The sequence below is a fragment of the Etheostoma cragini genome, chromosome 6 (genome assembly GCF_013103735.1).
Source record: "Etheostoma cragini isolate CJK2018 chromosome 6, CSU_Ecrag_1.0, whole genome shotgun sequence".
In the NCBI taxonomy this organism is placed as follows: Eukaryota; Metazoa; Chordata; class Actinopteri; order Perciformes; family Percidae; genus Etheostoma; species Etheostoma cragini.
This window is the reverse complement of record NC_048412.1, coordinates 21,257,388-21,282,899: the sequence shown is the minus strand read 5'-3', so window position 1 is coordinate 21,282,899 and position 25,512 is coordinate 21,257,388.

Below are 25,512 nucleotides of genomic sequence, written 5' to 3'. Positions count from 1 at the left end.
CGACACAGCAGGACATCCCAGGCTCGCAGTGTCAACACATGCCTTTAATGTTGCAAGTTTTCAAAAGACACATCAAAAGGCTCTCCCCATGCTGTTGAGAGTCATTTTATTTTTGTGTAATGTTTTTACAAATCATTAACGGGGCTCTTAAATCGTGAGACTCTTTTGGATAAATAGTTGTAATTCACTGCTCAAAACCGAGCTGTCCGGATTGGCATGTGTAATTATAAATATTTGTTTTGAGAAAAACACAAAAGAGCAAAGAAGTTTCAAGGACAGATGAATGCAGTTGACTATCATGAAAGTAATATATCAGTTAAAGGGAAGTGTTTTTAATCCTGTTTTGTGGAGCATTTTTGGGCTACGTCCCTGCTTGAAAGGTGCTATAAGGTATTATTATTTGAGTTTACTTAGTATAAGTGTTCCATCTGTGTTAATCAATTTGCAGATGTGATATGACTGAAACAAGATGAATTTGGTGTAACGCTGTCCATGGTCCTGAACCTGCTGCTGCGTTATCCTCTGCATATATGAAGTCAGCAATAATTGACCGTTTGCTAAACAACAGCTCTTATGTAATTTCATAGCAACCATAACTAGGACTGTCAAGACTTGGATCTTTCCACATGCTGAAGAGGTGTGCATTTCAATCAAGATACACCAGGTGTCTCAAGAGTGGGGCTGTGCTTTTTATTTAAAAACCTGTTTACAGGGTTCATTCTTCAAAAGTAACCTGGTGGGTTTTCAACCAACAAAGCTGATGTAGGCCCAAATTAGCTAGTTAAGAGGGATGATCAAACCTGACAGCAGCAGTTGTGTTTTTTTGGCTGCCAAATCAGGGGTTGTAAGCCAGAATCAGAAGCTGCTTTTGCCGGCCTCTGTCTAAAATTAGGACTCGTTGTTATTAAACGTGAACAATGAACAATGGCCTACAATGAACTTCAATTACTAACTCTGCCACCATTTGTACGGTGAACTGCACAGGTGACATTCTAGAATGGAAAGCTCAACATGCTTAGCAACTGTCACTAAGGTGGTTGAGGCTTAGTGGCAGGTAATTTACACTAAACGAGGTTCATTTTATGGTTTTAAACATTGCTCCCCTCGTCCTACTTAATGGAAAGCAATCACCATTGTGTCTGCAGTCTTACCCAGTTTTGCTGTGCCCACATTTCTATTTGCATTTCACATGGCTTGTACGGAAAGTTCCACACACAAACTTGTACTTTTTTTAAATCTCAAAGTTTGTCGCTTGGCGTCAGTTGTTACCTCTGTCTCACTTAAGCCTTGCGTTTCCACTAACCTGAAAAAATACAAAATGATATTTTCAAGGCAGAGCGCTTTGAAAATGTTTAGCACTGAAACACCTTTTGAGGTACAGGAGTTGAGTGCATATTCACCCCCTCTCTCTCCTCTCAGTGTTTCAAAGTTGTGATAAGATGTGACAGTCTATCAAACCTCAGTGAGGGTTTTATACCATCCACGCATGCAGTGCTCAGTTATCTTGGTGGCATTTTGCTAGCGATATAACAGAGAATCAATTATGAGAACACAGATATGCGAAAGGTTTAGTCGGCAAAAGATGCTTCTTGACAGTTTGATGATATGATGGCGGTGAATAAGCTCCATACATTTTTCCTGAGCTAAAAATACTATCCCCTTTAGCAAATGGCTGTTTGTAAAGATAAAAGGAGGGGGGAAGCCTGTACAAAGACACAGAATGTGAAATTACAGCCATGATCATAAATAATTGTAATGATAGTAATAATTCGGTGTGATGTGAACTCCCGGCACTTTAATCTTTAGTCCAAATATTCACTGTCTCTAGGTCCCTAAAAAGAAAAACAGTAAATTCAATCAGGAGAGACATGTTTGCAGATACGCATATGAGGTTTATTGTATAGCTCAATAAAATGTACAAAGTCTTTGGCAATTAGACTCCATTGCTGTACAAACATTTTGTATATCTATATAGGGGTAGAGAACCATCAGACCCCCAGATGGAATCTAGACACCGGTGGGGGCAACAAAAGGAGCCCAAAGACCAGACTGAAGGAGGCTCCGGACCAGTCAGCTGGAGTAGATGACTGGAGGTGGAAGCGGAGGTAGAGGGTTGCACTCTTTGCCTGCAACGATGCTGAATACAGTTCGGGCAGAGGCGTGGATGGATACTATTTATTGACTTCTCCTTCGCTTTTAACTGCATTCAGCTGCATGTTTTAGCAGACAGGTTGAAGAACACTTATAACATTGATACTGGGCTGATCTGCTGGCTGTTGGAATTTTTTAACAGTGAGATCACAACGGGTGAGAGTGAACAGTGTGTTGTCAGATGCCCTTTTATCTTCCACTGGGTACCCCCAGGGCTGTGTCCTCTCACCTCTTTTATATGTTTTATACACAAATGAATGCCAAAACCATCAGGAAGGGCACCAGATTATTACATTTGCAGATGATTCCATTATTGTGTCCCTCCTCAGCAGTGACGACACCGAACACGGTCCTGTAGTGATTTTAGAAAATAGATGTGCATTGACTTCAGAAGAAATTCCACTGTTATTTCCCCAGTTGTAATGGACAAACAACCAGTTGAACTTGTGCAGCAGTACAAATACCCTGGGTCTGTGATCGACAGTAGACTGTGCTCTGAGCCCCGGGTCGATGCTCTGTGTAAAAAAGCACATCAGCGCATTGCACTTTCTCTGTTAGCTTTGCAGTTTTAATGTCAACACTGTTTTTCTGAATGTGTTTTACTCCTGTTTTATTGAATCAGTTCTTACTTTCTCTTTTATCTGTTGGCACGGGTCACTTTCTATTAAACAGAAGAATCGCATGCAAGGTATTGTGAAGGTGTGCAGCAAAATTGCGGGCACACCCTTAGGTGACTTAAACGACCTGTATAAGGCCAGATCCTTGAAGAAGGCAAGACCCATCTTGGCTGATTCAAGTCATCTCTTGTAGGGTGCATTCATGCTGCTCCCCTCTGGATGTAGATATAGTTTGCCGCAATGCAGAACCAGACTCAAAAGGTCATTCATCCCGGCTGTTATCCCACTTGTTAATAAAATCCTGTAGATCCAAATTCAATTCATGTTGTAGATCTATTGTGGTTGTGTATGTGTTTATTTTGTTGTTGTTTGGTGTACATTTTTGTTACTGCTGGCTGTAATCCAAATTGCCCCACGGGGATCATAAAGTGACCTTGACCTTGAATAGGAAGAAACTGATTTTTTAAATGCAGGATTGTGGCTCTGTGATTGCTCTTTGCCATTTGTGTATGATTCTGATTGGTGAACGCCTCCACCAGCTGATTCCATTTAGGATGAGAGCATTGATTAAATTAGGACTTCCTGAAAGAATTTACGCTGAGCAATACTTAAAACGGGAGAGACTAGCTGCATATATGCGACAGTTGTGTACAGCAAAAACAGCTGAATTGATTTACGAGTGCACCGATTAAAAGTTAGGTCTTCCTGAGAGAATGTATGGCAATGTTGGCAAGGAATGCAAACCTAACTTTACGCATTTAAAAAATAAAATGCAATACAATGTGTCATTGTCAGACTACACTAGTGTAAGATGAGATTTATTTTGTGAATATTTTGTTAACAAATGACTGTTTTTAGGGGAACTGAAATGAGTCATATTTCCATCATTTATAGCTTCACAGTGTATTCTGTTCCTTAACTTAACCAGGGAGCTATATAACATGTAGGCCTACCCTGCCTGTGGTTCAGATAACAGGTTGGCGGAGGGATATGATGAGATGCTAAAGCATGTATGTTATGAGTCTTGAGTTGTTCTACACTGGAAGAAGTGTGATTAAAGAAATGGACCAAGTCACAGTCGAAGCTGTTGCTGTGCTCTTAATCTGTCCACGCCCCGAAAGTACTAGTATGTAATCACGACTAGTTAATAGTTAACGCAAGCATTCACTAGCGTTACACTAGTTTATAAATCATCTGTTCATTCAGCTTCTTCTGATAGATCCTGACCAAAAAAATTACCAATAAACCTCATTATTTGAAAATATACGCTACTGTTTAATGTTGAGTACGCGCCAGAAAATGTAATGCAGATATTTAAGCAAACCAGTATGCAAAGTGGTAGAATTTGATATTGAAAGTTTTGCAGTGAATTATAAAGAATTCAGTGCTGAGACAAACTGTTTTTACATCCACTCTATAGGAGAGGGAATGGAGATCATCCTCATTTTCTCTCAAGCAAGAGGCAGAGGGTTAGTCAAAAGATTTCGAGATGGAATGACACACCTTTTTGGATTCTAAAAGAAAAGGCCTTAGAGGCGTCTCAGCTGCTGTTGATATAGCTCCACTGAGCTGCAAACACTTCAAACGACTCAGGAAAAGGCGTGTTGGAACTCCCAAAGGGCTTTCTAATCAAATGTCACAAGATCTTCATGGAAACAGTGAAGCAATTCACCCTATGGCAATGCCAGAAAAATGGCAAATGCCAACACATCAAGAGAGACTTTGTTTGTTTCTAAACCCTTTTAACCTTGTTGGTAGTGGCCAGATGCCCCTTGTGCTGATATTGTGATGGATTGTTTGTTTGGTTGTGCTCAGTTTTTATACATAATTGAACAATAATAGAATATTGATTCAACTACAATGACCCAATGTGTCAAACATAGTGTGATATACAGGAATCATTCAATGCCAGCGTCAAATAGTTTTGGAAAGATGTTCATTTTGTCAAAATACTAATAAAAGATGGTTTTCTTTGGTCGGTAACAACTACCAACACAAATATTCTTTTCACTATTTCATTTCCATTTAACACACCCTACACCTAACAAAGTCTACACTCAGGCTACTGTATAAAAAAAGTAAATTGTGCTCTGTCATGAGAGGTGCTTGTTTGCTCAAAAAGACACTGCTGTCCCTGAGGACTTATTGATTGTCGGGTCCTCTGCCTTGCTCCCAGCCAGAAAAGCACTGCTTCAGATGGGGGCCGAGAGGATCTCGACTGAGTAAAGACAGCTGCTTTGTTTCCTTTTGCTTTCTTTCTGTCTGGGTTTGACATGGAGATTCCTCAGGCAGGAGGAGGACATATAGTGGCAAAGTGCCTTTTGGCCTTTTTTGGAGCTGCTGTTAAAATTAATACACAATCCACCTACGGGTGTAGAGGACAGGAACACACCGTAATGCCACACTTGAATGCTCATCCAGTTGCGTGTACGCTGCTGATGACAAATGGGAAAGGACACACATTAGCCCTCTGCGTACCTGACGCAGCTTCTTACCCGGTAATGGATTCACCTCTGTGCCATCATCACCTTCTATTAGGCCCAGGACAGAATCAATGGTTTTTCTAAATGCAGCTGAATCATTCATCATAAGAGGGCTTGGGCTGTCCCCCTCTTCTACCGCCTGCTACCTCTCACACCTGCCTTCTTCGTTTCCCCACCTAATATAGAGAATTGAGTATCCATTTGTAAAAAACAACCCAAAAATAGGTTTGATCAAGCTGCGTACAAGTGTCATCTATTTCATAGATTCGGGCCATCGAACGGCGCCTTAGCTTAATCAGACTTCATAAAAGCAGATAATGTTAACTGACGTGCAATAATCTTCTCTTGGAAGCAGGGGCATTTCAATACACATGAAAAAAACACAATACATCTGATGGCATTTGTCTGACCCTCAAAGAAATGTGTCTGGAGGAGATAAGTTCTAAATGCAGCAGCAGCAGTAGCAAGACATTTTTAAGATAAAAGTGGCATTTTTATGGTTTCATGAAATCAAGGGGGAAAGCATTGTGTGGGTGATTAGTGAATTCAATTTAAAATTAGTTTTCCGCTCAATTAATAATTAATATACAGTACAAAGGTTTTGTAAAATCAAATATAGATACCTTTCATCTTCAGCAAAATTCCTGTGGTTTTAGAAAAAAATATTCTCAATGGGGAAACACTAAATCCATGGAGTCTATTGTGACAGAACTCTGTTTATCTTTTGTTTTTATTGCTTTCTGAAATGCATATTGTGTTTTGTTTTATTGATGAGTTACTATTTCCATTGGAGATAATCACCATGATAAACAATTCAAAACAATTTCAAACAGACAGGATAACCTCATAACCATAGCCTCATTTTTTCCGTACATATCTGGGATATTTTTTAATACAAACTTGATGAATTGCTTAATATCAATAAAAAAATAATTCAAACAGCTATCAACTGAAGAGGCCATTTTAATTCTTAGAACATGATCTCCTCACCATGGGATCCTTGATAAGTCAGCCGTGGGGAGCCCCAGTCGGGCCAGGCCTTTATTCTGCCAGCATTCTTTTGGGAAGCTGGGCACTGGCTGCTAGGACATGATTAATTGCCGCAATAAAGCTCATTATGGAGATTAAGTAGGAGTTACAGGAGCATTATTGATCACTGTCCTTTAAATAACCTTAAAGTTGCTTGTTTGTGCATGTTTGTGTGACACTGGTCAATGCTGAGGGCAAAATGGAAGAAAGGGGCTCATTGCAATGTTTCTCCAAGACATTAACCATTGACATAAAATCTGTTCCTGGAAGGAAATGTGAAACTTGTTTGCATGACTGCAGTGACACAAGGCCTTTACATGTCATACAGTATTCCAATGGGTGCAAAAGATCATGTTTAAAAAAAATGAAAAAGCACCACTTCCACCGTCATTTCCTTAAAGCATACTGCTATTGGCAGACTTGTACTATTTTAAAGAATATAGTATTAGGCTAGATTACTTGAATAAAGGATCAAAACATGATCATTTCAAAATATCTTCTAAAAAGAGCACCTGAGGTGATTTACTGCTTTAGCATTGCAATTTCAAAGAAATCATATGTTAAGATGCTTCAATGTTACCAAATACTTTTGATGATATAATGCACTTTAGGTTAGGTTTAGAGTCAGTTGAAGTTATTTGGATTAAATTTCTACATTGTCATGGAACTATATGACAAATAATGGCTGTACAAAATCACACACTTGTGGCTGCTGCTCCTTACGTTTTTTTTTGCAATTCTGCAACACGTCATTGACATGATTTGTTAACCTTCTACCTGCCTCACTGATGTCATGCACGTGTATGTGTTAAAGAGTGAGCTGAGTCATAGTCTTATTATCTCACAGCTTTTATTTACTGTATAAAAAAGGAATTATACTACAGTGATTCTTTTATTCATTGCTCATATTTTGTTACCCAAGTCCCTTTATTAAATCCTCTTATCCCTTCTAGCTTCTGCAAACCCTTGCATTGACCACAAACCCCCAGATCTCTATGAATAAATGAAAGCTTTAATTTCTGATCCGGGGTTAACTCCTCTTGTATGAATAGACTATCCATGATGCCATTCAAACTTTAATATCCTTGCAACCATTTTATCTGAAACTAGTACAAGTCTCACACACAAAGAGTATTTGTGTTGGACTAGTATAAATAAAATATCAAGAATAGACAAAACACACTGAAGTTACATCAAAGTAAATTTTTAGTTGCAAACACCCAACAAGGAGTCAGTTAACAGTTTTACAACATAGTACAGAAAAGGTCCAACAAATAGCTTTCTTCAACAGCCTTTTGTAATACAGCGTGGAATTTGATAAAACTCCATAGTTCTAATAAAAGAGTTGATGTTGTCAGTATTAGATAGCTAGATAGATAGATAGATATTTATTGATCCCCAAAAAATGGGAAATTACAGTGTTACAGCAGCACACAAAATATACATACATACAATATACATGAAATAATAATAATAACAAAATATAACAATAAAATATAAGAATATAAGAACAGATATTTAAATATATACAAGATATACAAGATGGAATCTCAGTCAACGAGCCTCTGTTCCTTCTTCAGTATCACATTGTGCTTTAGACAAGGACTGTAGTGTCTCCCACATACCAGATAGTGACAGCAGCAACAGTGTTTCGTCTTTGGTTATATTACAAACAGTCAAAAAAAGAGTATGTTTCATAATTCTTTCCTAACAGGACTGCACAAACACATCCAATGTGTTGGTTAACCACACTTATAGTCAATGAGACTTTTAAGCCCATTGTGCTTGTCAAAGTAGAAAACTTCACACATTCATTAAGGCAGGGGAAAAAGTTGTCTGCTAAAGACCTGAGAGCAACGCATGACAATGAAAGGCTAAGAGCCTGACCAGGGACAAGTGCAGGTAGTTTAAGATCACATTCTACGTACCATATAGATTCTGTCTAGTTATATCTCAAGGTCACTTCATAAAAAACACTCATAGAATTTTCACCTGATTAACAAAAGACATGGGGCTAATGTGTTAATTGACAGGTCAGGCTCTCATTTAATATCTAATCTATTGTATGAAACTGAACATCAGTTCTTCATTAATAAGCCTTTGGTGTTCTGTTGAATTGAAATAGTATTGAAAATAAATACATCTTCTGCTATTGCTGCGCAGGACTACAAAAAAACAAACACAGAAACAATTAATTGATAGGTGGCCTTTCATACCAAACATGTTAAAGGGTTTACATTTAGTCTTGTATGCAATAAATAAGGAATACATGAAGCACAGTAAAGCCACATTCCAAGATTTTGGTAATAAAGGTGAACAAATAAATATATTCAGAAACCTTCTATTACATATTTGGACACATTAGAGCCCATCAGCACAATAAGTTGTCAAATGAGAAAGGAGCCAGAAGATCAGCACCTGCTCCTACCACGCGGTTGACGGGTTTTAACCTGTCACTCAGTCTCCAATTTACCTCGCTACTCACCATTGGCTTCACGTTTCCAGTCAGACCAATCACGGCACACAGTTGCCTCCAAGAAGGGAAAACTCATTTAGAGTGATCACGATAGTGGCTCGGGTTGGTGCAGCATTTGTCATGATTGTCACGTCCTTGCATAAAAGGACCTATTCCTATCACGCTAAAAATGCCGGGCTGCACATGTCACGCACAGCAGTGGCATGTGGGCGTTTTGAGCATGTCAGCAAGATAAGCGAATAGCAGGGTGCATGTTCACATGCCTTATCGAACTATACCAGGAGAGGGTTTTGCCTGCAGTTTATTATTATTATTTATTTATTTATTTTTTACAATGGTACAACCACAAAAACATAATTGCAGTATATGCATGTGATGCAGGTGGGCAAGAAAAGACAAGAGTGGGAGTACGTTGAAAACAATATGTAATACAGAATATAAAAACGTTTTTATATAGCTTATGAATATATAATACCCACTGTTGGGGAGTAACGGAATACATGTACCCGTGTTACGTATTCAGAATAGAGCTCAACAGTCCTGCCCACAGCGGGTTCCGGAAGTAAAAATACAATGCAATTTCTTCATTGACAATTTGAGTATAAGCCATACAATAGTAACCATCGCTGGCAGACTTAAAACCAGCTACCACATGACTAAGCGATTGTATATGCTCATATAGATGCCAAAAGCTCATGGGGCACCAACCTCGTTTTAAGATAAATGTCTTTTATTTGCAATGTCTTGGATAAGTACTTCATTACCCACAATCCCCCAGTGATGCCTCTGATTGGTGGAACTTATGTTGGTGTTTAGTCTTAAACTAAACACTGGGATAAACAGGCTTTAGCTAATGTAACCGCTGTCATATGTTAACGGTTAATTTCAGGTTTCCTTTTGAGTCTTTTAAAGTTATTACATGCTCTCTAACTTGCGGTTAGCCACATTAGCTGTTAGCTAACAAACCTTGGCTTCCTTTTTTCAGTGGTGCTGTCATGGGTTGGCTTGCTGCCTCTCCTGTCTGTTTTCCCTCTCCCTTGTGTTTTTTGTTTTGCCTTCTTTCTATTCTATGCTGAGTGGGTGTGGCACTCCTAGCGCTTTCTCCCTCCTCGTCAAGACACCTGTGGCTGCCTACACACCTGAAGCAGATCCAGCAAACACCGCTTCTGTCTTAAATCCCAGCTTTCCAACCAGTCTCTGCCAGATCGTCCATTCACCCAGAGTGGTAACACTTGCTATGGCCAGCCCTAGTTTGTGATGCCTAGAAGTTTACAGCCCTTAGGCCAGGATTAATTTGGAGAACTCCACCCCTGGCACTTTACGTGACACTGTATTTACTCTGCTTTAGGCAGTAAAATAAAGTAAACATTTTTTCCCCTAAACTGTTTACCATAATCTCATCTGCACCTGCTTATCATGCAGTATGTAGGACACATTCCTTTGGCTCTACAGATAAGTCAAGGGCACAGAGTTAAACTCAGGCCTTATTTAGTGCTCCTGCAAGCTCTTCAGTTCTCCTGCATCAGTAATCTACAGGTGAGTAAGAATGGGCTAGTAGACTGGAGTTTGGCAGATAGAGATAAGCAGATTCATTGACATGGCACACTTCGGCATCATATCATTCCCAGGGCTATTACACCTTATTGATCTCTGCTCCAGTTGTTTTCTAAATCCCACAATACAAATAAGACAGCTGCTTTGACTCAGAAATTCTCTGGGACATAGCCTTTCCACACTGCCAGGCACACACTTCCAGCATCAACCTAAACATAATTTAAAAGTATTTTAGGTTGGTAATTAAACTCCCCCTTGTGCAGCATTCCTATTAACTCGACCTTTGATCACCCGGTGGCTTGATACATGGAGTGGGTGGTTTCAGAAAGCATGCAAATGTGAATTTTGTCTCCCGTCCACAGATGAAACATTGCAAAACATCAAAAAGTGTGTTTTTTTTAAGCTCTGTATCCTGGCCTCATTAAGGTACACAAAAACCACAAGGCAGCGTTTGATTGATCAAATTTTCATAAATACTGCCTTCAACTCCAGCTCTGAAAACTGAATGGCTTTCACTTTTAAATACATTTTAGATTAAACGAAACTACCAAACTACGTCTTGCATGAAATTAAAACAATGGGGCTTGCACAGTTGAACAAATGGTAAATTGAGGGAAAAAAAGGTAATAGCTGCCTCAGAGGCCCTATGTCATTGCAAGAACATGACAGAGAAATTAAGAGAAAAACAGAGGAACTATCCAATGTGACAAACTTTGTCACGCAAACATCCGAGATAGGCAGATTTACAGGGAAAACAAATGGATTCTGTTGGATCTGAGTGTGAACCCACAATGAAAATGTGAGGAAATAAAGGCATTCTTCCCTCAGTAAGAAACTGTGTGTATTACAGCTAAAAAAGAAATTGCTGAAAAGTCTAAAATGAACATAGGTATAGGCCAGCCTGTGAAGAACACTGTCATGAATGGAGACCTTTCATCCATGACTATTCGTCCACAAAAATGGTACTAGACCTTATTCAAGGTTATAGTTTTTAGCCAGTGGCCCTCTGCCCTAAACCTGCTGGTGTGGTATACAATAATACTTGAACTATGAATTGCAGTATTCACATATAAATGCGCTGTGATCTCTTGCATTGACTATTTCTGTGCTGAGGTAGATGATGTCACCCTATTGATCATTCTAGGGCTACTATTGTAATATAGGCCTACTGCATCTGATCAGAAGGTGCATCTCATTTCCTTTATTTAATAGATGGGTTGAACCGGAAGTTGTTTTGGCACTCCTTTGTGAAGGCTCTTAGTTCTGCCCCGTGGAGCGAGCATCAAGGAGGGATCTTTAAGGAGCTAGGAGTGACGATACACAAGAACATCTTTCCCGGAAGCCGTGCAACTGAAAGCCATTTGCTAACTCTGTCCAAACAGCTAACATGTCCACGTGACACTTCAGAGGAGAGGACGTAAAATCCCTATAAAACACATTTCCACATTTCCTCTGTCCTCCCAATCCTCTGTCTCTCCCATGCTTCCTCAGTGGGACAGACAGGTGGAGGAGCCGGTGATGCAATTTATGGGAAGTAAGATGCACCTATAGTTACATGCTATGCTGCTGATATCTGCCCCGCAAACCTACACAGGTGTTTTCAGTTATTCTGGCTAAACCTCTGCTACGGTTGAAGTTGGGTCAAGCTACAAATGCCATGCAAGGCCACCAGACTCCATGTACTAATGAGAATGATAAATGTAATTTGTCCTTGCCAATCAGGTACAGCAATGCTAACAGGTGAACAGTAGGCGATGTCAGGCTTGTTTGAGATTAGCCAGGTCTGTGCAGAATCGGTCACCGGCGTTTGCCGCCCAATGCATGCCGGTTAGATTTGTGAACGACTTGATCCTGACTTGCTCTGACGTCATGCACACGTGGGCAACAACAACCTCACAATATCAAGGCGGCCACAGGTTTGAGACGCAGGCAGCTAGTTGATTTCAACCAACTGCAAGACTCAGGCGGACCCGGGAAATGACGTGAGAGAGAGTTTTTGAATTTAACGGATTTTAATTGCTACTTGTCTGATTTAAAGGCTTATTCTGTACAGAACACATGTTGTGTGGCTGATAGTTTCGTTTAGAAGTCAGAGAGGTAAATCCATTCAGATTATGGATCATCTACTTTCTGTTGTTTACGAACATCAGCAACAGATCGCATGTAGAGCATTTTGTCACCTACTCTGTCTTAAGAAAAACAAGTGTGTACAAGCTGATATATGGGTCTGATAAGATTTTATTAAAATAGAACCGTACCTAACAGGATGTGAGTGTTTCTGTGACTTCCTGTTTAGCCTAAAAGATGCTGTAAACTGTCCAACTTAACGCTGCTTTTTGTCACTGGCCCCGGCTGCTGCCGCCTGCTCTCGTCCACTTTACAGACGAGGCGCAGTTCATCTCGAACAAGACTACTGTCAAAGCACTGCGGGCCACACCCACACTGTCCTGAAAGATGTTCTAATCAGGCACAATTAAAAGCACCTGTGTGGGTTTACCATGAGGCACTTTATGTGTGGCTTTATGTAGTTATCTCTAAACAAAAGTAATTTGTTCCGACAACACTGAGTACAATGTAACGTGTCACATTTTGTGAGCTGATCAGGAATTCCTGTTGTAGAGCCTGCAAAAGTTTTTTTGCATTGTCAAAAACTTTAATTTGATTCCTGTGCACCAAACATGGAGACTCCATTTGAAGAGAATTCCCACAAATTGTAACACAAATAGGTCGAATTTATATTGAGACCTTACAGTATAGATAACAGTGATACATCACACCACATGTCAACATGTTAATAAAAAAAAAAAGTGTCACATAATCTGATTGGTCACAAAAGGCTTGCTATTAAAAGTCTCAGTACCCTGTCCTCTGGTTCACTCTGCAGCCATAGCTCATGTAGCATTTACTAAGCAAGCTATTTTGCTAACATTATGCTTGTATCGCTTCAGGACGGCTTTGTTAAGGATAAAGTTGTGTTGAACCTATCTCCTTGCTGCAATTGCCACCACTGAGCGACCCAGTTCGCCTGTCATATCATCTTTGGGCCTAAAACACCGTCTCCAACTGGAAGTTGGAGTTTGCTCTCGCTCCTGTTTTCACGCAACACCCAAATGACTCATTTCAAGGTAGGAATTAGCATTTTTGTCATTTGAGTGCTTGGCTTCTGCGGTTTGTTTTGCTTTGGTGCACATACTTGGCACTTGTTTGGCTAACGTTAGCTGCTAATTGCTGTTGCTAAATGCTGTTATATCTGCATTAACGCTAGCTTTGGTTGACTGTCCTTTAACGTTGGCTGAGCTTAGTTTTATTTTGGTCCTTGTTTGACAGTACATTGTAATAGTTCAAATTTAGCATTGCAATTCTAAAATATTGTTTGGTTTTTCAGGCTAGCTAGAATTTTTGTGGCTTGTTTCCCCATTTAGTTTTCATGTTGTGAGATTTTAGCTGTGGTCGTTCAGTTTGATTATCTGGCTAAGATAACAGTGATTAAATGCATTGAACATGAGTTTGATTTTCTTTTCTTTTTTTTACTTTTACTTGCATTTCCATGTTGACGTAGATATATTTTTAGAGAAATGTCAGGGTTATCATGTTAATTTCTGCCATATGGGCCAACTTTACATTGAGTGTTTTCCACTGGGTTTGTTTAAATGGTATATGTTCCTCTAGGTTGTAGCCCTTTTAGCTAATTGTGGGGCTGTCTAGTAGAGGCTAATTTTGTATACTGCTTTAAACATACTAATTGTCTTGCATACACACCTTTGACATAAATTCTTGTAGAATGGCTTCATGATAAAGACAATGTTAGTGTACTTAAAGCTAGGACAGGGGTTTTCCTGTTTGGGACTGCAACTATATTTCCTTTAGGTACACCAGGGATCACTTCTTCACTTCAACCAGGTAAGAATTTGGCTTTTTGTGCTAAATGCTATGACATTGCTTTGTTCAGTCTGTGTTTATTTGCTAGAGTAGGCCTACTGCCGTGCTCTCACTGATCTGCTGGTTGCTAATGTCTGCTAGTCTCTGCCATCTATCTATAAATTTGTAATTGTTGATTGGTCTCTTTCAGTAGCTGAGCATATTTTGTGTTTTGCTTGTTGTCTGCCATATGCTTTGTTGAAAATGGATACAGATGTGTTTGAGTATTGTGTTTTACGGGCTGTTCAGTTTTTTATTTCACTCAAGGTTGTTGCTGCTGTTTTGACGGATTTGCTTTTGACTCACTGCAAACATGTCTCTAGAGGATTGGCTCGTTTGCTGTTGCATTGCTGCTGGAATTTACTAATTCTGCTGTAACACTTGCTGGCACTTCATATACCATAGCATTTTAAACACAGTAAACTGTGAGGAGAAGTGCCCAGTTCTGAGGCACTATTAGGCACTGTAACAAAGTCAAGCAGTGTGCTCTTAAAAGCTTTAATCTGAACTGTTAGGCAATTTGTTTACTTGGTTTTATGCATTTAGATTGGAGATCTGCACCTGAAACTATTGCCATGGACTTGACTTGATTTGGGACTCTGCTTTTGTACTTGAAACTTGACCTCTAAAACTGGCATGCCAACAACTTTGTAATCAGAAAACCGTCTCTGTCTTTAATTAACAGCAATACTGTACCGTACCTTTTTACTAAAATTTCAAGGTCTTAAATTAGTTTCTTAATTTAAAAACACAAGTGCAGTTTGACACAAATTTTGCCAAGTATCATAGTACCTGTATGGATGCACTTCCTCATAGCAGAAGGTACTTCTTCACCAGGCTTAAGAATTCCCTCCCTCTACATGTTTGATTAGCTCCCTCCATCAAGTGGTTAAATCCAGGCTTATAACCCACTTGATTTCTCTGGTTCTCTATGCAAGTTATACATGTCATGTTAATGTGTTTTTCCTCATTTGTTAATTTCTTTACACCCCTTCCCCTGTTTAGGGTTGAACTTTAGGGCCTTGTCTAACAACCCAACCCAAACCAGACATCAGATCATCTCCATCTTCAGTAGAAATAAAAAAGGGATGTCCAAGTCCCTCAGGAGGATTACTTTTTTCGACAGATCATTACAATTACAGAAGACTGTTTTTGTTTTCTATCATGCCTCAGATAAATCGCAGATGGCACAAATCAATGTTTAGAGGAACACTGTTGTGCTGATGATGAGCCATAATCACATTTAGGCCACTGTGTTATCTGTCTGTTTCGACTTGTTCCTCTTGACTTGCGCTCCTCTCACTCAAGCTGTTATCAGTCAAGGCTTGACAGCGGCTCTCTGTTTCCAGGCCTTGTACGTGTCTTTGTCAGTTCACATCTCAGCATTTGGACAAGCTGCTATCGGACAAGGGTGCTTCCCAGCCATTACTTCCACCTGTGTGACAACAGGCGTTCTTATCTTCTCTAGTGATGTGAGCCTATCTGAGTTGCTGATTAATAGACATGGGGTCATGCCACCTTTCTCTCTCTGTCTCTCTCACATCCTTTTCAGCCTGTTGGTCACACAGTGAATAAGATTGGAGCAGGCAGGTTAAAACGGACCACAAAAATGAGTATTACAAGGCCATTTGAAGGTGATAAGCGTGAATAAATGTTTTTAAAACAACCCTCTCCTGGGAATGAACACACACACACACACACACACACACACACACACAGATTTTCCCTCTGTTTTTAATTAAAAGCCTGAGTGACAACATGGCCTATTTCTTCCATGGCTGTTTCAAATTGAGATAGATAAGACTTATATTTAGGAGGCCTTATCAAACTCATCTATTTGCTGCTGGGTAATTTTCCTTTTCTCATCTTACAAGAAAGTGCAGACAGAAAAATCCTCCTCTTGGTTTCAAATCCCCAAAGCAAAACTGTGTCTACGTCCCCTCTTCTATCCCCCCCTGCCTTTCTGGCCCTGCTACACGTTGTATGAAAGTGAGCCATGGAGACAATGGATTTCACTTGTGTCCTAACGCGCTTTCCATCTAAGCTGCTACATTGAGTCAATATCCTACCAGCCCGATGAATGATGATAACATGGCTGTTTTTGCAGTGTGTTCAGGTGTTCGCTCAGCAGTAGGGCCACATCTCTAAACATTGTCATCTCTGAACCCAAAGCCACACAGGACACTTAATGACACCCCAACATTAAAGCCCTAACAATACCAAAGAATCGGTTTCTCCTTGGTCTATTTTAAAGTAAGTAAGTAAGTAAGTAAGTAAGGGGTCACTTGATCCTGCCTCTTTCTTGACAGTTTATCCACTGGATATCTATTTGTATAAGCCTTGGAAATTTGCATTAAAAAGGAAAAAAAAGTTAAGCATTTTACACTCAGAACCAACAGAAGAAATGACAAGCTCTGAAACAGTTATGCCTGGCTTTAATTAGTTTGGCCCGGTTTGTTTGTGGTTTGTCCCAAGGCTTAATCAAAAGACGTACAACGCATATTTCTTTAAAATAAATATTGTAATTCTATTTGTACAGTGGGGTAGATGACTGAATGTAAGCATATGAGTTTGCATTGTTTGTGATTTAGACCTTGAGAAGGGATAACTCGTGATACTAAAGCCAGCCCCTCTGCGAGTGGCTTCTGTTAATGTGAGACAAGGGCGTAGTCCGCAATATCAGTCAGTCTCTATTAATGCTAATGACAGACTTGGTCATGGACGATAAGCATGTTGCATGAGTCTGGCAGACTGTTCACTGCATGAAAAGAAATCTAAAATCTGAATGTAAGAAACCTTTTCGATTTTAGCCATTTCAAGTTCTATAACTTGACTTTTGGATATTGTATTTTGATATTGGCATCTTTCAGTCTCTCACAGAGTTGATGTGATGACAGTGAACACATAGTACATACAACTGAATTTGGTGAGGGCTCATTCCGCAAGTTTTATTGTCTTTACGTTTCTTTGTACGGTTGTAATTTGTGTGACGTTTAGACGTTTAGACGTTTGTGTGTGGGTTAAGCTCTGCAAAGAGGGAATCAAATTATTTACATTAAATCAAACATCTATGCAGAAATTGTGTAATAATTAAAGTAAATCAAATATTAAATGAAAAAATGCACTTACAGGAGGTGCACTCAACAGGGCCAGGGACAAAGGGAGGAAGGCAGCATAGCCTCTCCTCAAGGTCAAATGATTGCTTCTGCTTTAGTCTGTGCTTCAGGTGTGACCTCTTGATGGGGACTTCTGACATCTTTTTTATAATCGGAGAATTCCACTAATTTACTCAGTCATTAGTTTACATTCCACATCAGATTACACACAACATTCATTACTTCTGTGACTCGGACATCTTTGCACAGTTATAGTGCTGCTATACTGATGCTTGGTGTCCTTGAGATTCTGTCCATTTCTCCTACCTCCCTACCTTTTCCAAACTCTGTCCCCCTTTCCTCCCGCCTCACAGTGGGAAGATTTTCTAATATCCATTACTTCCACTAGGGTCAGTGCAATCCCACTGGGTCCGCCAAAGACTTGGCAGGTGCCGATAAGGGCATCGCTCCAGACACTGTAATAACTTAACAAATCCGTCCATGACCCAGAATCCCCTTCACCAGCGGGGCATCCCACTGTTTTCCATAAAGCCATTAAAATCTACCTGGTATCATATTGGGAGAGGTGGGTGTGGGGTTGCAGTGCACTCCATGCCATGCCCATCTCAAAGCTATTCTGGTAATACAAAAAAACAACAGTAAGCTATAAATAGAAGAAGGCAACATTACGATTCAACACCTGCTGTCAGCATGTTTTTGGGACAGAATCGGTTCATGGACTTTGGATTGCGTGTCTGATTCACCCAGGCGCAGTGGGCAGTTTAACTTGTTCTGTCTTTCATACTTTCATTTTCTTTCATCCATTCCTTCACTTTATTCTGTCTTCACTCAAACACACAGGGGGTCATTTTGGCTGGGCCTCCTGCAGCTCTTATCCGATAATGATACCCGCTTCACTGGGTATCAGACCACAGCTCCACCCATTTCCTTTCCTCCTCCAAACACCCAGCTTTCATCCTGCCAATCATGCTTTAGGAGCATTCAAGTGCCAATAGTGTTAATGATTTATTTCCCTTGTAATCCCCGCTCAGGCTGATAAGCTCATGACGCCTGCCGTCATTTGCAGCTGTTTTCCATTGTTTGCTGTGTTAAATTAAGCCTCAACGATCCATCCGTTGAGCCTCTGTGAGCAGAGGAAAAACCCATAGGCATGAGCTCCTCTAATAGATTAACTAACCTTTGCTGCACAAAGAAGGTAAAAACATCTGTCTGATATCAGTGCTGTTTCTTGATATGACTTTTCGCAGAGATGGAGTTAAAGGTTTGATATAATTATGGCTCAGGCCCAAAACAGTCACAAAAAAGATTGAGATGTCATGCTTTGATTTAGTTTGTCTAATTTTTATAACCATAATATTTTTGTTTAATTCTCTGTAACAGTAAATAATAATGACTAAATAAGGAACAATCAAAGTTAATGTTAAGAAAAAACATTGTTAAGAATAAGATCAGATTTGATTCACAGTAGCCTGGTAACAAATGCAAAATAGAAGGGCACTTGGAAAGTGTAATAGTATGTTGTATGTGACATAACATTTTCCCAACTGAGACCTGCCCACTTCAAACAGAGTGAAAAAGGGACAGAAATATAATGTGAAATAGTCAAAGCCCTTCTAACTTTTGCAGAAGAAATTGTGTTCATAGAGGACATAGTAGCATAGAAGCTGAGTTAAGAAAATCTATTTGATTTCACCTAATTCAAATGTGTTTTAATGCTGCAGACAGACATCTTCTACTCTGACTTGAGAGCTAAGTCAAATTGAGTCTCTAATATTCTGATCATCACACAGTGTCTATCAGGGCAAGGTGAACACTGGCCTCCTCATAAAGACATCAGGCTAAACATCAGTGAAGCGCGCTTTGGGTAATAACAAGTTTCATGAAGCCATAAATCTGCCTAATCTAATGATTTGGCTCACCTGCTGCACCACTTTGATGTGTCATGGTGCCTACTTGTCATTTCAAGGGGAGATGTCTGGTTTCAATGGTTTCCCTCAACTGGACAGATTTATTTTTGTGTATGACTGAGTGGCTGGCTGATTGTAATGTCCCTTTACGAGGAAATAAGGTTTACATAAATTATATTCCTATTATAATATGAGCTTACTTGTATCCATCCTAATTTAACTTAACTGATGACGATCCATGTCAATTTTCTCAAGACAGACAAAAGCACGTATATGAATGACTTTGAATAATTGCTGCACATTGCTATTACACTTTGTCATCTGTAAAGGAACAGAAGATCTAATTTATGCCATAACTTGGGGCCAGTTAGCAAATAAGTTAGCATAATCATTCAGTACTATCTGTTGCCATTGACATTACTGGAATGTCATCCTTTCCTTTCAACAGCAATTTAGAAGAAAATTGCTACCTTACAAAATTATTCTCTGAAATATGGCTATCGAGAATTTAGAGGGTAAGAACTGACCCTGGATCACGAGGTGCTATTTTGTTCCACTTCCTTTCACAAGACGTTTTCTCTAATTGAATGGACACCGTCGCAGGTTTCAAATAAATGACCACAATATTTTCTCAACAATGTAACCGAATAGCAGTTTGAACAAATAGTTCCCGCCCAACATCTAGGACACACCCCTAATTGGGTCCCTCCTGCTCTAAAAGCCTCCTTTTTAAAGGCAGCATTGCTGTATCATAAAAGCTGGCAATTATGGGAGGTTGCCAAGTGTTCTGAAAGTCACCTTAGTTTCTTGCTGTTTGTTGAGATGTGACTGTGTATATCTATATGATCTCTCATAGCTTTAATGCCTCTCTCTCAGACACAGTGTTGAGTTCTTAGGTCTGTAACAACAATCACTACTGCAGTTTTCCATTAATTAGTTCATAGTATAAAAATGCTAGCTGGCATTTCAATGAGCCCAGATGTAATGAAAACGCTTTTAAACTTAGATCAAAACCTTTGACTAATGTCTTAATGTACCATTATGGCCTGTGATTTCCCTCGCGTGTTGTGTCCTTACAAGTGATTTAAATCTAACTGACTAGTCTGGAAAAGCAATGAACAGGCAGGTTACTCTATACTTTACTTCCCATAATGCATCTTACATTGCTCATATTTATGTGACAAATTACATTTCGTTTTCACTTCAGAGCAGTAAAGAACCTGCATACTATGCACAAAATGTTTCAGTATGATCTTAGTGTTGGTTTTGGTTTTCTGGCCTTTTTATTGAGATGGTGTGATTGAGTCTTAAAGCACATACAAACATTGCATTTCACTAGAGAATTTAACAATCCAAAATTCTACCTCACATGAAACTATAGAGAACATAAGTAAGCAAGTGACTGATGAACACAACCACATCATTTTAGAAACTAATGAATCAGAGCGTTTCTTAATTTCTAAAAGTGAATATTGGGCTAACATTCACCACATGGTCAGAAACTCTCCAGTGGTATGCTCATGGATTTGTGTCTGCTGATTGTATTAATATACAGGTAGATTACAACTTAATTAGTCAATAGTAATTTAAGGCCCTGTACGACCCCCCCCCATGGTGATAACAATTCACACAGTGCAGCTTTAAAGGGACACGCCCCAATTATACATTTCCAAGTAAATGTACTCATCACAAAGAGTACTACATAGTCTGTGAAAAAAAAAACTGTTTTTTCTTTGTTTTGTCTCGCAAATATTAGTTCTGAACTGGGCTTAAGATCTTACAATGCCTTGCGTTTCTCGCTCGAGAAATGCAAGATTTGCTAACAGCAGCCAGCACATTTATAAAAACATTTTTACTATTCAAATTATATTTGACTTCCGTAATTCGTTCAAACAGCCCCTGTAAAGTGTTGTCTGGCTCAACTGATGCACACATTGCTAAGAGAAAGCATGTCCCTCCCCACTGGCTGTCTTAGCTTATCGCTGCCCAGGACAGTTGTAATAGGTTTTAAGAAATATAAACAAGCTAGAGTGTTTTTCTCTTATTCCAGAATATGGTAGATAGGCGGTGTAGTTGGACCACTCCATTGCTGACACAGCGCTGTGGAGATAAGTCTGGCAATGCAAGACTATGTAAAGTCAGTAATTGAACACATAGTTTAATGACAACATAAAAATAAATAAATCACTATTCCTTTGTCTGCCACGTCTTACAAAACATAACAAAATATCATAAATAAATACCCTTCAAATATGTACTTTTAATTTAAACATATGACCTTCATATGACTCATTTTGTTTTTCTCCAGCCCACACTACACAGATGGCTTGACCTCCGCCATATGATGTATTATTTGGTCGAACTTGAAGGTGTGTGTATTGCCATTCTAGGAGTGTGTTGTGCCAGGTAATCTGCCCCTGGAGAGATGTCTAAATTAGAATGCACCAACAGTGACCCATATTACCTTTGATTCAGTCTAAAGGCTGGAGGGCTTTTTACTGTTCCAGCCTCACCACGTTAGAACTGTCACGTCACTGTTGTTGGCATGTAGCTCTCCTCGGTTTCTTGCTATTTGTGCTCTGGATCTCATTAATTTATTCTTAGAGGAATAGTTTTGGAAGTACACTTATTCACCTTTTTGGTCCAGAGTTATATGACAACATTGATATCATATACTCATGTCCAGTAGATGTGAAGCTACAGCTCCAAATATTCCCACAAGCACCTCTAAATCTCACTAATCAACATTTTGTTTCTTTTGTCTATTCTGTACTAAAACTGAAGTGTAAAAAATTAGCTGTTTTTACGATGGGTTATGTGCCAGCCTATTTCTTGGCTGAGACCAGTAACATTTTGTGATATCCACTGGTCTCCTCGCTGCTGGCTGTAGCTTGATATTTACACTATACACCACAGTATACATTGTATCGTCTAACTCTTAACTAGAAAGTGAGTAAGCATATTTCCCAGAATGTGAATCTATTTTAGTATTTCATTAAAAAATCCACCCATGGAGTACTGTTAGTTTCCCACAAGCTTCCTTGTCCTGCTATTTCCTAAATTTCTCAGTTTGTTTCATTCAGCTCAGGGTTGTACAGTATGTGCAGACAGAAATCCAAAATATTACTAGAGGTTTCAGGAAAAGAAAAAGTAAGAGTTATGTCCCTGCATGCTTTGTAGCGGCACTGAATTGCGATAAGTCTATACTGTCAACGGAGAAATTGCTTTCTGTATCTCTTCTATAGTGGATTTCTTTCTTTATGATTGCTCATTGCAGTGCGAAGTTGTGCTTAAATATAGAAACCCTTGTAGCTATGTATGGAAACTATATTGATACAAGCATACTTTGTCTATTTTGTTATTTGTAGAAGTAAGACAAACACATCATCACAAGAAATTCTTACCTGTATTATAAGACTGACTGAAGTGGAGTAATTCTTTTATACTTATGCCACACAATTAGGGTAATTATTTACAAATAGTACATTTTCCAGCAGTATATAGTAATTTGGATTAGTCATTGGTATATTGGCAATTCTCCTATAATCTCACTGCTCCTTTGACTCTATGCATGATTTGAAATAATAAGCCCTTATGTTTAGACAAACAGCTGATGGTACTGCTCTAAACCAGAATGCTTACGTTGACTGACCACACAATAAAGCAACTTTTCTACAGAGCTTTAACAAACTGTTACTCACTCGCATACATATTATTCACAACTTGATCTCACATAATTCCATGAAATGAACACGGCTCCTTTACTCAAAGTCTGTGGCAGTTTCACGCAATCGCCAAAAATTCAGTGATGGGCCCACAAAATAATTTCGTAAAAGGAACACCATTTAAGCCCCTAAAGTTAAGAAAAGAGGTTGTGAGTGGGCGGGGAAACAATGGGTTGCGGAGAAGAACGGGATGTGTTGTCTGTGTTGTTCGACCCCTCCACCACCCTGGCCCACCTCCCAACGCAGATTTCTGTAATACTTGCTACCGTTGTTGTTCTTAACAATACGTCATCTTCTCATTGACTTTACTTTGGCAATGTTTTCCATGTTGACCACACAGAATTTTCACACATTCCATGCCACCACCCCATAATGGATAACGGTTCGTTATCATATCATCAGAAATCTGTGAGACCAGGCTGATTCTCCACTGGGTGCCATCCTTCTGCTTTTTGTGGCAGCCGTTTTTTGCAGGCCGTTAAGAATTACAATTAATGGTCTTCAGTAGGGCTGGGTGAAATGGAGAATATAAAATAGCACAATATTTTGGATCAAATACCTCAATATTGGTACCACAATTTAGTGTTTACCACTGGTGCTTTCTGAAAATGTATACACATTGAGATTTTTGAAAAATAATAATCAGTAATGTGGATATAATGACTATGTGGGTAAAGGCAAATAGTAGAACAGTCAAAACAGTAAAAGATCAGAAACTGACATCACTGTAATGCAGTGTTTGAAATCAGGAAAAGACAACACTATCCAAAATCTAAGACGATATCTAGTCTCATGTCACAATATTGATATAATATCAATATATTGCCCATTTCTAGTCCAAAGTCACAAAGTGCAGGTAATGATGAGTCTCCTAATCATGCCATTGAAGTTCATGGTGGTGATAAAGTGATAGCTTTGCCATTAGACACCCTGTTTCTATTTACATTTTCCCTCTTCCTCTCTCCACAGCTTGTTTCCATTTGCTCCTTTTTCTTCTCTACCTATTTCTCCTTTTTTGCACTTCTTTGTTTCCTTCCTTCGTCTTCTGCCAGACTTCAGTTTCTCCCCTGCCTTCACCTGCGAGGATACTGACTCCAGTGGAGGGGTAGGACCTGGCGGACACTGATAAGACCTTCCCTTTAAACCTCAGCTCCACAGGCTGAGTGTTTATGGAGAGGAATGAAGCAGAGTACACTGCACCACCATAACCACATGGCATCACATCTGAAATCATGATGCCCAGCCAAGAATTGGGTCTTTTGTCTGTTGTTAAAGGAAAAGGGGTGGCCTTGAGCACCGGGTAAACGATGTAAAATATGAACAGGCCTAGGGACATGTTCATCGTGGTGTAACTTTGAGGATTGGTTGAATGTTTAGATTGAACATTAGAGACACACAACCTCTTATTGGGAGTAAAAAATGAGAACCCCATTTAGTTATAAACCTTTAAATCTCAATTTATCAGTATAGTATAGCTATAGCTAATATAGCTATACTGATAGTAAATCAGTATAGCCCAAGCAAAATCAGATAACAGTTCTGTTAGTCAAAAAAATAAAATGAAATGAGGAAGTGTTCTTAAGCCGTCAGCCATCACACAGGTAATTTATTTTATCGTGGCCATCTCTTTGCAGCTACTTTGGTAAGCTGTAAGCCGTTTGCCACAACAGCTGTCATGCTTTAATCTCCATGGTTGGAGATGGACAGATATCATCTCCAAACTAGCTTTTCATTCCCTCTGTACCTCCTAGGCTGGCTGGAGCAGCCTCTGTCTGTTTCCTGAGGAAACATAGGAAATGAATCACCCAGAAAGTCACCATTACAGGGGTGGTTAAATGTTTTAAAAACAAATAAAACTTAATATTAAATGTTTATATTAATAGAAAATGTCCCAAAAAATATTGACATCACTGTAATGCCAAAAACATCCTTTTAACTAAATTTTACAATTGAATAATGAACATGCAATCTTGAAGATAGAGAGGACTTGCTGCCAAGTCAACGACTGTCACCATCTACTGACACAGGTAATGCTGTGCAAAGCCAACATCATCACTGCTGTTGCAGTATCAACACTGAAACCTTTGTGCTTGCATTTGCCCACCAGTGTTGTTGTTATTATTATTATTACCAAACTTGTGCAGCAAAGTATTATAAGAATGCCCATTTCTCCTTTATGGCTGATCTTAATGATATTCTGTCAGAGTGAAAGATTAACGGTTTATTACACCACCAAGCTTCAGTGCAGAGTGCAAACACCCCACTAATGCCTACAGTAATAGATATAGAAAACACAAGATCCAGCAGGGAGAAAAAACACATACATTTGTGCGTATCAAGACTTGCTGAGAGGCATCTTGCTGCAAAAAAAGGAAACATAAACAATATAAATGTTTAATGCTGTGGTGGGTAGACTGACCTTTTTTCCACTTGAAATGAAGATGTGCATGTTTTAACGTCCAGCGGCAATCATGCATGTTGAGTCTGCGAAAGGGAAAATGTACTCTTTGTACCTTTTTTTTTTTTTTTTTTTTTT